Raw genomic sequence first — 17,777 nt, 5'->3', positions numbered from 1 at the left:
TAAGAATGATAATTTTATCTAAATTAATATCTTATAATATTTTAATTTCATCATGATACCCATGCTCATTATTTCCTAATCGTTTCGTTTAGTAGCTTTTAATCGATTTTTATATCGTGTTCATAATAATGTTAATAATAGTAATCAAAATAATTAGGTGTTACTAATATTAGTTTTAATTACAATGATACTAATAATGATAATTACTATGACATTATTAACGATAATACTAATAATTATTTTAATGATAATATAATAATAACAATAACAGTAACCATTTTTGAATAATGATATATATAATAATAATAATAATAATAATAATAATAATAATAATAATAATAATAATAATAATAATTAGATAATAATAATAATAATACTAATTATAACTTTAACAATAATAACGATAGTAATAATAATAAAAATAACAATTTTTAATGATAATTCCTTTTATTGATAAAGATAAGATAAAACTAGAACGACGATAATAACGACGATAATAATAATCATTTTTAATAATAATACCAAATTTCAATTGACTATAACTTCAAATCTATTCATCGAAACCATTCGATATCTAAATGAAAAGCCCTTAATTTTTCTCTAGCTTTCCAATGACTTGCATATCTTATATCTTATCTCTGCCGTATATATAACTAATTTCAGGATTCAACATAACCTATCTAATGGCAATATTAAAAGTACAAGCATGCATAATCCTATATTCTCGAACACTAGTCAGGGATACACTATTAGTATGTACAAATTAAATTACGAGTACTCACGTATCAATATTGAGATTCAATATTGCAGGAAAGGTAGGTAAACGCAACGGAGATGATAAACACTAAATTTACCTCTCGAGTATACCCAGGAACCATACCCATCACCTCCATAGCTATAACCCATAATTTCCTTAGCCCTATCCTACTCATAAAACCCATTTCTAAATAGCTTGCTCATGACCTCGTCGTAATATTTTATGTATAATACTTAATAATATCACTCCTAACACCACTAATACTAATAATAATAGTAATAACAATAATAATAATAATAATAATAATAATAATAATAATAATAATAATAATAATAATAATATTAATAATAATAATATAAATATATATGTATGGGTGTGTAAAGAGCTCGAGATAGATAGATAATCTGGACCAAAACTCGCACGATTTATAGTATCTAACCCATCCAGCCATCCCATACGATCGCATGGGATGTGTTTGGTTTTATCATGCGATCGCATGATCGCTTATGGCAGCTGGTATCCAACTTTTTTTTCTTGCCGACACTCTCAACTTATTATTACGTACATAGTTATTATGTATATTATTTTAATAAATAATATATTTAATCTTTAGAATTAATTAAATATTATATTATATTTACGTGCGTAGTAAAAATGTAATTTTTACTAAAATGACTCTTACGTTGTCACTCGACTCATGTACCACTTTCGGTTTTTTGAGCGCACTTTCGTACGTTTAGAAAACTAGCCTTTTACGTTACGCGACGTGTACCTTTAATAATAATTTGACTTATTTATCAAAAATTTACTTTATGAAAATGTATCTTATAAAATTTTAGCGTCGTGGTCATTTGCTTCTATAAATCAATGACTCGTTGTTTATCAAAATATATTATTTTAAATCAGAACGTTTTATGACTAAGTTATATATATTTTTATTTTCATTTCGGAATATAAATTTAAACTATTTACTTATTATAGTTTTTCAAAACTAATGTCATTCAAAACTTATATATTTAGAAATCTTTTAAATGTTAAGAATTACTATTTCGTAACATTTGTATTTTAAAGTTTAAAATTGATATAGTTCATTTATATATAATCGTTCATAAAACATTTTAATAACCAAATTATTTTATATTCAAAAATCATTTTATTACAAAGGTTATAATAGTAGAAGTTGTTATGTCATAAGACGTTTTTAATAACAAAAGTCTATTATATCGAAAAGACGTTTTCGTTTAAGAAAGTAAAATCATATATGAATCATATCAGGTTTCAAGGTTTTAATTTCCATTTTAATCATGACTCGTAGGATTAAGTCTAAAGGAAAAATAAAACGTAAGGAATCATCTTAATGTAAAATGTGGATCTATTTAACTTGTCAATATCCATCTTCTAAGTTATCTATATTCTACAGTTTTACTTCCATGTTAATTAATATATAAGTTTAATAGTTTAACTTATCAAAAGTCACGAGACAATTATTGTACAGCATAAATTGAAAATCAAACGGGAATCTCCACTAACCCTTATCTAGTTCCCGTTAATTGACACTTTTGTTCTTTCTAATAAATCACTTTTCCAATTATTCCGAATACCATTAAAAGAAATGTTTTCCAAATCAAAGTGGACCTGCTTACAGACACTCATAATCGTAATTCAATGTATCTAATAATTCAATCATTTGATATCATCTTTTAATTTCATTGATAACTATTAGAATATATTTTGAAACAAATACATTTATATAAAGTATTATACGTCTAATACTTTGTTAATGTTTTCAAGTTATAATATATACACATATACATATAATGGTTCGTGAATCATTGAAATTTGGTCGAGGTTAAATGAGTGTATGAACACAGTTTAAAATTCTTGAGATTCAACTTACAAACTTTGCTTATCGTGTCTGGAATATATAAAGATTAAAGTTTAAATTTGGTCAGAAATTTTTGGGTTGTCACAGTACCTACCCGTTAAAGAAATTTCATCCCAAAATTTGATTGGGATGGTCATGGCTGACAATAAGTATGTTTTCATGACGCATATAAGCTGAGGATTGGGGTTTTATCATCATTGAGTAATATGGACAAAACCATTTGATTTTTGTGAAGAGTACGAGTGAAGCTATCACCAAAAGAGTGAAATGAGTAGATATAGATTCGTCATATTTTTAGACGTAGATAGGATTGATTTCCAAGTTCAAGAGATTTGGAGAAAATCTTCGTATTAGGATTTGATTCTTCGATAATCAAGGGAATTAGGATCTGCTTTAAATGCGATCATCTGTTTTGATTTCTTTATCGGATATTTTACTATAAATCCATCTCCTTTGTTTCCTTTTAACTTACCTTCCATTATTTCTAACTCATACTTTAAAGCATTCATTAATATGCTCCATCCAGTTCTGCTTCTTGATATATTCCTAACCTTCATATCGGTCATTCTTCTTTTTTATCTACCGCTGGAAGAATCTATTTACTTCTACTATACACTTGGTTTTATAGTGTTTTTAGTTCTCCCGTGTCTTTATATTTCTATATGTATTGATATATACGGTTTATAATTTCTTGGTGGTTGTTGGGTTTTATATCTTCTCTTATATTTCAATGTCCCTGCTTCTGTTTCCCATAATCATTGTCATCTCCAGTTAATGCTTTCTTTTATTTGCTGCGATTTATACCTCAATTTCTGTTTTGGAGCTTTGTCCTTTCGTTTCTTCTTCTTGCGATTAAGCACCGCTTGTAATGGTACAGAATTCGCAGATATGAATTTCAGAATGAACATAGTTAATGTTCTAAGAAGGAAATTGAAATGGCATGATTTTGATTTGTCAAATTACTAGAATACCTCGGAAAAGACCGAATCATCAAGAAATATTTTCTTGATATTTTAGAGATTAAATAGAATACAAGAGTCGTGTAACATAGCACATGATGACGTTATGATCTGTGAATCATCATGTTCCATTTACAAACTCAGCATGACTTACTGTAATATAATCACGTTGATCAAGTGTCATTATATTATACTAACTCATGCTTCAATTCCCAACACTACTTCAAAAACATTCTTATTTTAAACTTGAGGGTTTCAGAATTCAGAAACTAAAATAATTTCTTTTATGATGTAATACAGATAGCGCGAAGAGGTAAATGATTTCAGATAAGAATAATTATAGAAATATCTTCAGAATATGGAGGATATTTATAATGAAAGATACGATGATATCTTATAATCTCTAATATCAGAGGATGATGAAGGGTATTGTTTGCAGGGGTTTAGAATCAGGAGCAAGATATTCGTTAATGACTTCAGCAGATACTGAATTATTTGGATTCTTTGAAGGTAGGTTTAGTCTTTGTGATTTGTCCACAGCCTCCTTCATACTTTGCTCAATCCGTTTTTCATTTTCAAAACTTCTCTTTCTCTGAGCTTCGCTAATACACTAATCTTTATCATCAAAATTTTTACTGTTAAGTCGTTTACATTTTTTTTTTTGTTTTTTTTTTGCTGCTTCATCAGCATTTTTCCACTTTCGGAGAACTAGTTCGCAATTTAGGGTGTTTTTCAGAAACTTCACATTCAAGTATGTATGTCCAGGAGGTAGACGTTATATATACACATATAACTGTTGGCATAGACATGCTGCGAGATTTCAAAATACTGATTGCTAATTCCCGATGATTCGTATGGTAATTCTCGTTACAAGAAGCGAATGAGTAAATGACGAGGTTTCGATAAATATAATGATTCTTCAGAATGCCAAAGATCAGTGAAGTTGTTAGTAAGTTTGTTGCTAATGTGATGGAATATGAAAGGTTCCCCAGTAAAAATGCTGAAAGGACAACGTATATATAAGGCTATAATAAGGCTGTTTCGACGTTGACTTGCTGAAGCTGTGACAAAACTGGTTACCTTGAAAAGAAATCGCAAGGTTATTTTTTTTTTTTTTTGCTAATAAATGCCAAAGGATCTGTATGTTAAACTATGACTTTGGTTTCGAGAGTTTTTCAGGTACGTAACTGTGGGTAATATGTGGTTGGATCATCATCTCAGTTGTTCATTATTTGAAGTGTCTTCAGAAATTTTTGAAGGGTTTGAACACAGATTGTAACCGTTAATATACATTTGATGTTCTAACACAGTTTTGAAGTCAAAGTATAGCTTTGAAAGATGTAAGGATCTAAGAGTGATGATTTTGGTTATATCTCGAATTGAATTCTGAGATTTCAAAATCGGAATATGTAGTTAGATTTGAACGAGTATGATTGTTTTGATTCCTATAAAAGAATGTATATTGTTGAGAAAATAGTTAGTATAGTTGATGATTGCTGAATCAGATTTCAAAGGATGTAACATATTAATTGTGAATTTATATCTCTCGGGTAATACCTACCCGTTAAAAAAAATTCACAATTAATATTTTGTACAACAGAATTTTTATTACAGTCTTTATGAAAATATATATGTGCATATTTTCTTCAGATGTAACATAGATTTTAATGAGTTAATACTAAATTAAACTCATTCGATTTACGGTTGGAACTAGAATTGAATAATCCCTTGAAGGCTTTAGAGATTACATAAGTATTTCTTCAATAATATTGAAACTATGAAACAATACTTCGATATTTGTTGAGGCGTAATGTTGGTTTTCGTTAAATTCTTGCGAACTTCGCAAAGTACAAATGATGTTGTCTGAAAAGTTTTAGGTACATCGATGATGAAAGTGTAAAATCAAATATATACTTGATTTATTATGAATTGGAATTTGTTGAATTGAGACAGAGATTGTAGTTAACGATGGTTAAGTTGCGGGCGAAGGACGTACATTATTGCATATTTGTAATATGAATTAACCGAGTACTTAAGATTCACACACAATAGCTTAGCACGGAAAGACTTATTTTTGCATCAAAAAAAAAAATATACATATAACTTCTTCAGAGGGAACGAGTTAATTCTTCATAACTCACTGATACAATATACGCGTTATTGATTCGTAATGATGTCCACAGTGATTCTTGAACTGACGGAGTTTGTGATGTTATAGGTGTTGCTGATTCTGACGATGCTGATGGCACTGACTGTGATGGTGATGCTAACGGTATTGTTGATGCTGTTGGTAAAACAAATCTGGTTTGTAGATCATGCACCATTCTGGTCAGGGTTTCTACTCTTCCTTCTATCATTTTGGTTCGCTTACTGATTTATGGTTAGGGCTAGATTAGATAATCTCTAAGACTTTAGAGATTACATAATTGCCGCGGAATACTTTGTCAGTTATTGTTGTTGGTACTCCTTGGTATCCATGGTGCGTATGACGTTGATACTCATGGGACAGATTGTGAAGTTGAGGTTTACGACGAGGTTGTGGTTAGAGGTGGTAATGGTACTGTTGGCGTTGATGATGGAGGTACTGATTATGCTGCTGGTGCTGCTGCTGGTGTTTGTAATCTCTGCACCATATTCTCCAAAGCCACTACCCGAGCGCGAAGCTCGTTGACTTCTTCTATTACACCGGGGTGATTGTCGGTTCGGACGAGCGGATAAATAAAATTTAGAATTTGATGTAGCATGTAATCGTGACGAGATACCCTGGAAATGAGAGAGAAAATGGTGTTTCGGACAGGTTCACCGGTAAGTGCTTCAGATTCTTCGTCAAGAGGGCAATGTGGTAGATGGAAAGGATCGCCTTCTTCTTGTCTCCAATAATTGAGGAGGCTACGAACCCATCCCCAATTCATCCAAAATAGATGATGGCTGATTGGTTGATTCATTCCGGTCACACTGCTTTCAGAGCTTAAGTGAGATTCCATTTCGGAATCCGAGTGACTTGAATTAATGGCAAACTCCATTTCGTACGATTGGATAAAGGATCTTTCGATATGAAATGATTTTTCCGGCTATCGGATGATATTCTATTTACATAGGATATCTATATATATATATATATATATATATATATATATATATATATATATATATATATATATATATATATATATATATATATATATATATATATATATATATATAGATCACAAGATTTCGTAGATTACAGAGGAATTTGCGGGATATGTTAGGCAAAGTTTAAAGTAACAGATACGATAAGATATGATTTAGCAGATACGCTAAGATATGAATTTTGTCTGTACACTATTCATGCAATCAATGTAGCAAGACGTGTCTAGACTAAGAATAATTAGCAGGTAATTTCCTAAAGATGATAAACAGATGATTTCCGACTAGAATGATAAGCAAAACTTTTGACATGCAGACACGGTCGAAGTCCAGACTCATTAATGCATCCTAACGACTTATCAATTAGACACACTAATGTAGACCTGGTTTGCTAAGACCACAGCTCTGATACCAATTGAAAGGACCCGTTCATATACATTATAAATGATTCTCAATAGTTGATTACATCGCAAGGTATTTGACCTCTATATGATACATTTTTCAGACATTGCATTCGTTTTTAAAAGATAAACTCTCTTTACATCAAAAATTAACAGGCATGCATACCATTTCAAAATGTCCAACTATAAATGACCTAATATGTCATTTACTTAATAATAATCTCTATGGAACTCAATGACTTGAATGCAACGTCTTTTGTAATATGCCAAGAATGACTCCAAGTAATATCTTTAAAATGAGCAAATGCACAGCGGAAGATTTCTTTAACACCTGAGAATAAACACTCTTTAAAGTGTCAACCAAAAGGTTGGTGAGTTCATTAGTTAATCATAATCATTCATTTTCATCATTTTAATAGACCACAAGAATTTCATTTCCAGTTCTCATAATATACGTCCCATGCATAGAGACAAAAATCATTCATATGGTGAACACCTGGTAACCGACATTAACAAGTTGCATATAAGAATATCCCCTATCCTTCTGGGAAATCCTTAGAACATGATAAAACAACATCGAAGTACTAAAGCATCTGGTACTTTGGATGGGGTTCGTTAGGCCCAATAAATCTATCTTTAGGATTCGCGTCAATTAGTAGATCGATTTACTAATTCTTAGGCTACCAAGCAAAAGGGGCATATTCGGCTTCGATCATTCACCCATATAATGTAGTTTCAATTACTTGTGTCTATTTCGTAAAACATTTATAAAAATTGCGCATGTATTCTCAGCCCAAAAATATAAAGGGTAAAAAGGCAAATGAAACTCACCTATTGTATTTCGTAGTAAAAATACATTTAACGTCATTGAACAAGTGCAAAGTTGGCAGTGGATTCACAAACCTAAATTAATTATATATATATATATATATATATATATATATATATATATATATATATATATATATATATATATATATATATATATGTTGGTCAATATTTGTCTAACAATTAGGTCAGGTCATAGTGTACCACAATCCTAATGCTTGAGACCCTTCGGTGACTTTCGCGGTCGCCCTCACTGAACCGACTTGAATTTGAACTACGATTTAGATCAAGTCTTACCGAAATCGGATTTCCTTTTCGTACCATATGCGCTTTTTCCCTTTTTTTCCCTTTTTGAGTCCCGGTCCAATATTAGTTCTCGAAGATCTTGTACCCGCTTGCTTCACTTTCTAGCTAGCTAGCTTTCGATATACCTATCTATCTATTACTCTACATGTCCCATTAGATTGTCCTGCCTCTCTTTTATAGCTTTCAGCCTCATCCTTTGGACTTGGATTCTCTGTTGAATCGGTTCGTGCTCTTGGCGGATCTTTCGAAATGAAAGTACCACTATTTGGTACAGGTTTGATAAAATAGCCAGCCAGCCAACCTGTAAGCTAGTAGTTTGGTTGATAAAGAGAAGGAAACCGGCCTATAAACCAGTCAAAGAATACCGCTTTAGTTATAAATTAGACATGGAAGTACGCTCACTGCTTCATCAAAGAGAGGTGTCAGCTTAATCCATTGCCGGAAATCCTTCCTGCTGTCTGCACTTTCCACTGTAATCTAACCAATCTTTATGCCTACTTACTCTGTGGGAAGTCTCATAGAATCATAGTGGAAAGTACTGGTAAGGAAGAGGGGAAAAAGGCGCTGTTACCATAGTAGCTGCATGAATCAAAGCAGATACTGGAATTCGGAGGATTCCTTCGGCATCAATGTGTTGTTGGAAAGATGGTCGTTGTTGGAGAGATGGCCAACAACAACGGGCAGCCTCAATTGTACGTTGTTGTTCAAAAATAGATGGACTCTTACCTTCTTGGGATTCCATTAGGCCCAAAATTCCTTGTAACGCTCTAAGATGAAAAGTGTTATGGCTAATTTCTTATGGGATTCCAATGGTGAGCACAGGCACCACTGGGTTGGTTACCTCTTGCGCGCCCATAAGAGAGATCAACTAGAGCTTATGCCAAGGATGACCCTTCAAAGACTGACAACACTACAGAGCGAGTGGCTCTTCTAGGCGGGCAGCTGTGTGACAATACTACAGAGAAATCGGCGCTTTCTATTTTGATATCGAAAAAAGAATCTATTTCATTCCCTCTATGTAGTTGTCTATCTAGGGTGATCGATCTACATCTTTCCCCATGTGGGCACCTGATATCTATGAGGGCTCACCCACCCCGGTTGCTGAAAAACGTAATAGGCTACTATCTTCATGTCCTTCAAGGGGGGACCGTGTGGGTTAGACTACGACATTATCTGACTGTGAGTAAGTGGAGACCTGATTGACGGCCAATAGACTAGCTTCAGCCACTCAACAACTGTCAGACCTAAAACCCGCCAGGAAAGTCTTTACAGGAAGTGATCGAATCAGTAGCCTTGCCCTAATGAATGTCTGTTAGAGATAGAGGTATGGCGATAATGGATAAGCACGAGGGATGAGAGGGCAGATATGCTAGTGAAGTTTGACTTCTCGGGATTCTCTTACTAGAAGGAGTATATATATATATATATATATATATATATATATATATATATATATATATATATATATATATATATATATATATATATATATATGTTGGTCAATATTTGTCAAACAATTAGGTCAGGTCATAGTGTACCACAATCCTAATGCTCGAGACTAATATGCAAAAGTCAACAAAAGTCAATTTGACTCAAAATGATTTCCAAAAATCTATACATGATTAATATATAGTTTAAATATCGTCGTTTTATATTTTTAAATATTTTTAAAAGATTTAATAGAGTAAATAATATAATTCATTTATTAATAAATAAAATTTTTATATTAAAATTTATATAATAAAATATACTCTTATATATATTAAGTAATAAAATTTATAAAGTTTATCTAATATCATAAAGATAATATGATAGGTATTATTAAAGAAATTTTATTACACGTAGTAAAATATGTTTGTAGCACATATTTATTTGATAAAGTAATATCTATAATAATAGTAAGTAAAAGTTGTATTATTTTGTAATAATAATTATTATTATTCTATTACTAAAATATCAATATTTATAATTTCTAAAATGACATTATGATAAAATTATAATTCTAATTATGATAACTTTAATATTTACGATACTTTTTAATATTATCTTTAAAATAATAATTTTATTAATAATGATATTTTATAATAACAATGACATTTCTATTAAAATGATAATTTTTTTTAAAATGATAATTTTAATACTAATGATACTTTTATTAATAATGATAAAAATAATAAGAACGATAATTTTAACTAAATCAATATCTTATAATATTTTAATTTCATCATGATACCCATGCTCATTATTTCCTAATCGTTTCGTTTAATAGCTTTTAATCGATTTTTATATCGTGTTCATAATAAAGTTAATAATAGTAATCAAAATAATTAGGTGTTACTAATATTAGTTTAAATTACAATAATACTAATAATGATAATTTGTGACGACTCGAAAATTTTTGACCAAATTTAAACTTAATCTTTATTTAATTCCGACTTGATAAGAAATGAATTTTAATAAATCTTGAACCTCCGAAAAGAGTTTTACACAAGCTTTTGGTCACCCTTTTATTCCGACGATTCACGAACGTCATAACTTGATTTAATTGTTTAATTGTTTAATTATTGTATTATATATGGATTTATATATATTTAACTTGAAAATATGATAATTAAATATCTCATTAAGTATATTAACAAAGTATTATATATATATTTTCATACTACAAATTTAAAGAGTTTTCAAATAATATATATATTACTATTTAAACGACGTAATTAACTTATATTAAAATGTATTTACATATAATGTATTACGAGTGTAAATACATTCTTACAAGTATTAAATACACTTTATAATATACCAATACATATAAAGGATAGCTATACTCGTATTTCTGTTCAATTTCCTCAAAGAATTCTACTTGCATTCATATGGTATTTTTACCCGTATTATACACAGCTTCTAGAAGTATTTACTATTAGTATATACCAATAGAAATCTGCAATTATTTGTGTAATATGTCATCCATGACCTAATAAATTTAATATGGCATGCATGACTTAATACAATTTAACTTATCTTAGATATTTTCACTAAAAGCCAAAATTATAAGCTTATAAATAAGGACCATTTTAACTCATTTTTACTCCACATTTTCTTAAACTAAAAACACACAATTGAATGCTCTTATATCATACTTTAATCTCAACAAATTTCCTCTTCATAATCAAGGTAAAATACTTCTCAAAATCCTTGTTCAATTCCTTGTATAGTTGCTATCTTATTATACTTATAAAACTTGTAAAAACTAGAACTTGTTTTGGTGAACACCAAGCTTGTTTGAAAAACTAATCTAATCTTTCTAACTTAACTCTAATAACACTTATTTATATGTATTATGATGTTATATTAAGTTAATATAAGAACTTATAACTTGTACATATGAAGAACACCTTGAAACTTAACATATATCCTTTAATCTCCATTCGGTAAAAAGCGGGCTGTTTTGGGTTGGGAATTAAAAACCTATTTTATACTTTGAGTTCGAGGCTAAGACTTTGGAAATATATTAATATATGTAAATAAGACTTCTAGTATTTTTTTCATGATTTTAGACAAAGTGGAAGTATTTTATCAAAAATCATATATTGGGTGGATGCCGGGATTTTTCCAAATCTGTCCACCGACACAAAAAGAGGGTAAAGCTTTAAAAATTAATACTTGGGATGAACTTTTAGAATTGGTTTTGTAAAATTTACTTCCTAATGAATCCGTAGCAATTTGATTCACTTTAAACGGAGTTGTAATGAACATTTGGCGAGCAAAACAAAATCTGCTAAAATTAACGTTGTATGGACGAAATTTATATTATAAAAACTATATTAACCATATCCTAGTTAACTTTTCCTATATATCTAGACAAGTTATCAGTAGTATAACAAAATATTATAATCTTGGTTAATTCTGTGATTGTATATATGTATAATAATATTCTTTGGTACATCCTAACACAATAAGTATACAATACGTTTTGATAAATCCTAAGACAATACGTATACAATACGTCTCTGGGTTGATGCAAAGACAATACGTATACAATACGTCGTGGGGTAATTCTAAGATTATATATATATATATATATATATATATATATATATATATATATATATATATATATATATATATCGATTATTGGACTGTTGGACCTTTCGGACTATTTTAGACTACTAACAAAGGACTACTAACAATGGACTACTAACATAAAATGTTAAAAATTATTATATAAGTATTCTATGAACTTGCTTTATTTTATTCATATGTCGTATTATTATCTGAATCGTTATTATTGTTATAGGTTTTTGAATCCAAGGACGACGGTCATATTTTTAATAAGTTGAAAACTTATTATTAATATACTTTTACTACTGTGAGTATATAGTCCATTTTTAAACTCTACAAATATTTTGGGATGAGAATACATGCATTTTATGTTATACGCCATAGACATAAGTACTTAAAATATATTCTACGTTGAGTTGTACCACTTTGCATATCTTCCCTAATAGCTTGGTAACTAATATTTACATGTTGTAAGAACATGTATACGCGAATCCTATTGATAGATCTATCGGGTTTGACAACCCCAACTGGGCTAGTCGCTCTAGTATCGTAAACGGTTTCATAGTACTTCGTTTTTACTATACTTGGTACAGTGTAGGGAGATTTCATAATAAAGGGAATATGCCACATTAATGGTTAAGTATGGTTACCGAAGTGCTCAACAACTTATAGAATACTTTTATACACTTGCGAGTGTACATATATTTATAACTATGAAATCTTGTGGTCTATATTTATATCGATGATAAACCTATATATCTCACCAACCTTTGTGTTGACTGTTTACGCATGTTTATTCTCAGGTCCTTAAGAAAGTCTTCCGTTGTTGCATTATCTGAGCAAGCTGTGCATGGAGTCTCATACTTTTATTTAAATAAAGTGTTGCATTCAATAAAACCTTTGTCATGAATTATATTCGATTGTTACGTCACGTGCGTAGTATTTGGAAACAGATGTATTTTGGGGTTATTTCTTAAATAATCGCCCACTTGTTTAAAACATGCATTATGTATAATAATGATGTGTTTTTTATGAAACGAATGCAATATTTTCTAAAAAGTATCATATAGAGGTCAAATATCTCGCTATGGGACCAATGAGAACGTACTGCGTTTATAGTAATATGGACGGGTCGTTTCAGTTGGTATCAGAGCGGTGGTCTTAGCGAACCATGTCTTGCATTAGTGTGTCTAACGGATAGTTATTAAGATGGATTAGTGAGTCTGGACTTCGACCTTAACTGCATGTCAAAAGTTTTGCTTATCATTTCTAGTCGAAAATCATCTGCTTATCATCCTTAGAAAATTACATGCTTATCATTCTTAGTCTAGACACATCTTACTGCATTGATTGCATAAATAGTGTATAGACAAAGTTCATATTTTAGCGTATATGCTAATTCATATCTTAGCGTATCTGTTACTGTAAACTTTGCCTAACATATTCCGTAAATTCCTCTGTAATCTATGAAATCTTTTGCTCTATATATATAGATATTCTATGTAATTAGAATACCATCCGATAGCCAAAAATTATTTCATATCGAAAAATTCTTTATTCAATCATACGAAATGGAACTCTCCACTAGTTCAAGTCCCTCGAATTCCGATATGGAATTTCACTTGAGCTCTGAAAGTAGTGTAACCGGAATGGATCAACCAATTAGCCATCATCTATTTTGGATGAATTGGGGATGGGTTCGTAGTCTACTTAATCATTGGAGACAAGAAGAAGTTGATCCCTTCCATCCACCACATTGCCCTCTTGGTGAAGAACATGAGGCACTTACAGGCGAACCCGTTCGTAACACCATTTTCTCTCTCCTTTCCAGGATATGCCGCAACGAGTATAATATTACTAATGTTATTGAAGCTATCCGACCTTTACTCCGTATCTTACATGGTGAATTATTTAGTAAAAAAAAAATTACTGTCATGAAAAGCAAAACTTCATTAGCAAGTGCATCCTACATCATTTCATTCCCTTTATAAAGCTCTTGACCTCTCTTTTATTCAAGAAACTTTAAACATCTTCTTTCACAATACAAAATAAAAAAAATTCTCATCATCTATACTCACATCAAACCAGCACCAGCAGCAGCAGCAGCATTACCAACAACATCACAAGCCTCAACATCGCAAGCCGCATTACGAGTATCAACATCATACGCACCACAGGCACTGAGGGATACCAAAAATAATGAGTGATGAAGTATTAATTAATTATTTCATTTACATTGAAGAAATATTCCGCGGTGATTATGTAATCTCTAAAATTTTAGGGATTATTCATTTCTAGTTCCAACCGTAAACCAAATGAGATTAATATAATATTAACTCATTAAATCCATATTACATCTGAAGAAAATATACATACATATATTTTCATAAAGACTGTAATAAAAATTCTTTTGTATAAAATATTACTTGTGAAATTTTATTTTAACGGGTAGGTAATACCCGAGAAATACTTAAGTTCACATTAATATATTACACTATACATTTTCAATGATGTTTCGACAATCGTTAATTATACTCTCTCCTTTCATAGCAATATACATCATTTCACAAAATTCAAGACAACCATTTTCCATACCAATTCAATTACATATTCTGATTTTGACAGATCAAAATCCAAGTCAAAATTTAAGAAGTGCCATCAATCTTAAATTCGTACATCCTTCAAAATCATACTTTAAATTTAAACTATACTAGAACATCACTTTCATTCACAGAACTCATAAAGATATTCGTATCATTCAAGATTCAAGACGAAATCATTATACGGATATTGACGATGAAAACCTGCATCTAAACCCTTCAAAATTCTTGAAAACATCTCAACTAAGGAACAATTGAGAGAATGAACCAATCACACGATACATACGAAGAATATATGCATATAGATATGCATTCAGTGGACACTTGAACCTAAGAAAAGGTTCAACACGTATCCGTGTCAGATCCTTTAGCATTATTATTACCCAAAATAACTTTACAATCCCTTTTCAAAATAGCGAATTTTATCACAGCTCCAAAAAGACAACTTCAACTTTTCATCCAGAGTAGCCTTATTATAACCTTGATATATACGTTGTCTTTTCGCCATCATTACTGGGGAACCTTTTATATTCCACCACATTAGTAGTAAGCTTACCAGTAACTTTATTGCTCTTTGACTTAAATCTCTCTGAAAGATCACTATAAAACCTTGTCATGTACCCATCTACATCTTGTAACAATAATTGTCATACAAAACCCCAGGAAGCATCAATAATTATTCTTGAATCTCACATCATTTCTGCATATACATATAACGTTATTTCCTGGAATTATAATTCTGAAATCCGGAATAGCACTTCAGCCTACGAATCAGTACTATAAAGTTTTGAAAAAGCTGAATGAAGCAGCAGAAACTGTAGACAACCGTAGCAGTCAAAAGTTGATGATAAATAATATTGTGTTAGCAAAGCACAGAAAAAGAGAAGGTTTGGAACTGAAAATGGATTGAGCAAACCCTGAAGGAGGCTGTGGACAAATCACAAGGATGAAATCTACCTTCAAAGAATCCAAATGATTCGGTGTCTGCTAAAATCCTTAGCAAATACCTTGCTCCTTACTCTAAAACCCTTGCGGACAATATTCTTCATCATCCTCTTATCTTAAATATTCTAAGATATCATTGTATCTTCCATTATAAATATCTTTCATATTTCTGAAGATATTTTCATAACCATTCTAATCTCAAATTATTTATTCCTTCGCGTTATCTGTATCACATCATAAAGAAAACTGTTTTAGTTTCTAAATATCTGAAACCTCTGAGTGTAAAGTATGAATATTTTTGAAGTAATGTTGGGAACTAAAGCATGAGTTAGTATAATATAATGACACTTGATCAACGTGATTATATTACAGTAAGTCATGCTGAGTTTCTAAATGGAATGTAATGATTCACAGACCATAACGTCATCATGTGCCATGTTACATGACTCTTACATTCAATCTAATCTCTAAACATATCAAGAACATATTCTATTGATAGTTCTATCTTTTCCTTTGGATTCTGGTAATTTCACAAGTCAAATTGTGCTATTACAATTTCTCTCTTAGAGCATTAGCTATGTTCATTCCGAATTTCATATCTATGAATTCTAGACCATTATTCGGTTGATTTGAAGTAGGGAAAAGAACACGGAAGCATGAAACTCCAAAATATAAGGAAAAATATAAGCACGAAGACAACACAGAAATTACAAACCGTGTATATCGATGCGTATAGCAATATAAATACACGGGAAAACTAAGAACACTATAAACCCAAGAGCATAGTAGAAATTAACGAATTCCTCCGGTGGAAGATGAAAAAGAAGAATGACAGATGTGATAGTCAAGAATATATCAAGAATTAAAACTGGATGGAGCATATTGATGAATGTTTTGGAATTACGAAGAAAGGAAGAAAGTATAAAAGATGGGAGATGTGGAAATAAGGAAACGTAGGAGGTTGATTTATAGTAAAATATCCGACAGAGAAATCGAGATAGATTATTGCATTAAATCGAAGAGGATCATAATTTCCTTAATCGCCGAAGAATCAAATCTTATATAGATTAAAATCCCGAGATCAACCGTGATGACGTCAAAAGATAAGACGAATCCCTATTTTCTCATTTCACTCTTTTACGATAGCTTCACTCATACGTTTCGAGTAATCGAATTATTTTATCCATATTTCTCAATCATGATAAAACCCTATGAATCAACTTATATTCATCATAATAACATTCTTATTGTTAGCCATGACGACCTCGATCAAATTTCGGGATGAAATTTCTTTAACAGGTAGGTACTGTGACGACCCGGAAATTTCCGACCAAATTTAAACTTAATCTTTATATAATTTCGACTTGATAAGCAATGAATTTTATAAATCTTGAACCTCCAAAAAGAGTTTTACACAAGCTTTTGGTCACCCTTTTATTCCGACGATTCACGAACGTCATAACTTGATTTAATTATTTAATTGTTTAATTATTTAATTATTGTGTATATATATGGATTTATATATATTTAACTTGAAAATATGATAATTAAATTTCTCATTAAGTATATTAACAAAGTATTATATATATATATATATATATATATATATATTTTCATACTACTAATTTAAAGAGTTTTCAAACAATATATATATTACTATTTAAACGACGTAATTAACTTATGTTAAAATGTATTTACATATAATGTATTACGAGTGTAAATACATCCTTACAAGTATTGAATACACTTTATAATATACCAATACATATAAAGGATAGCTATACTCGTATTTCCGTTCAACTTCCTCAAAGAATTCTACTCGTATTCATACTGTATTTTTACCCGTATTATACACAGCTTCTAGAAGTATTTACTATTGGTATATACCAATAGAAATCTGCAATT

This window comes from Rutidosis leptorrhynchoides, chromosome 4 (assembly GCF_046630445.1).
Source record: "Rutidosis leptorrhynchoides isolate AG116_Rl617_1_P2 chromosome 4, CSIRO_AGI_Rlap_v1, whole genome shotgun sequence".
NCBI classification, from domain to species: Eukaryota; Viridiplantae; Streptophyta; class Magnoliopsida; order Asterales; family Asteraceae; genus Rutidosis; species Rutidosis leptorrhynchoides.
This window is presented reverse-complemented; position numbering follows the sequence as displayed.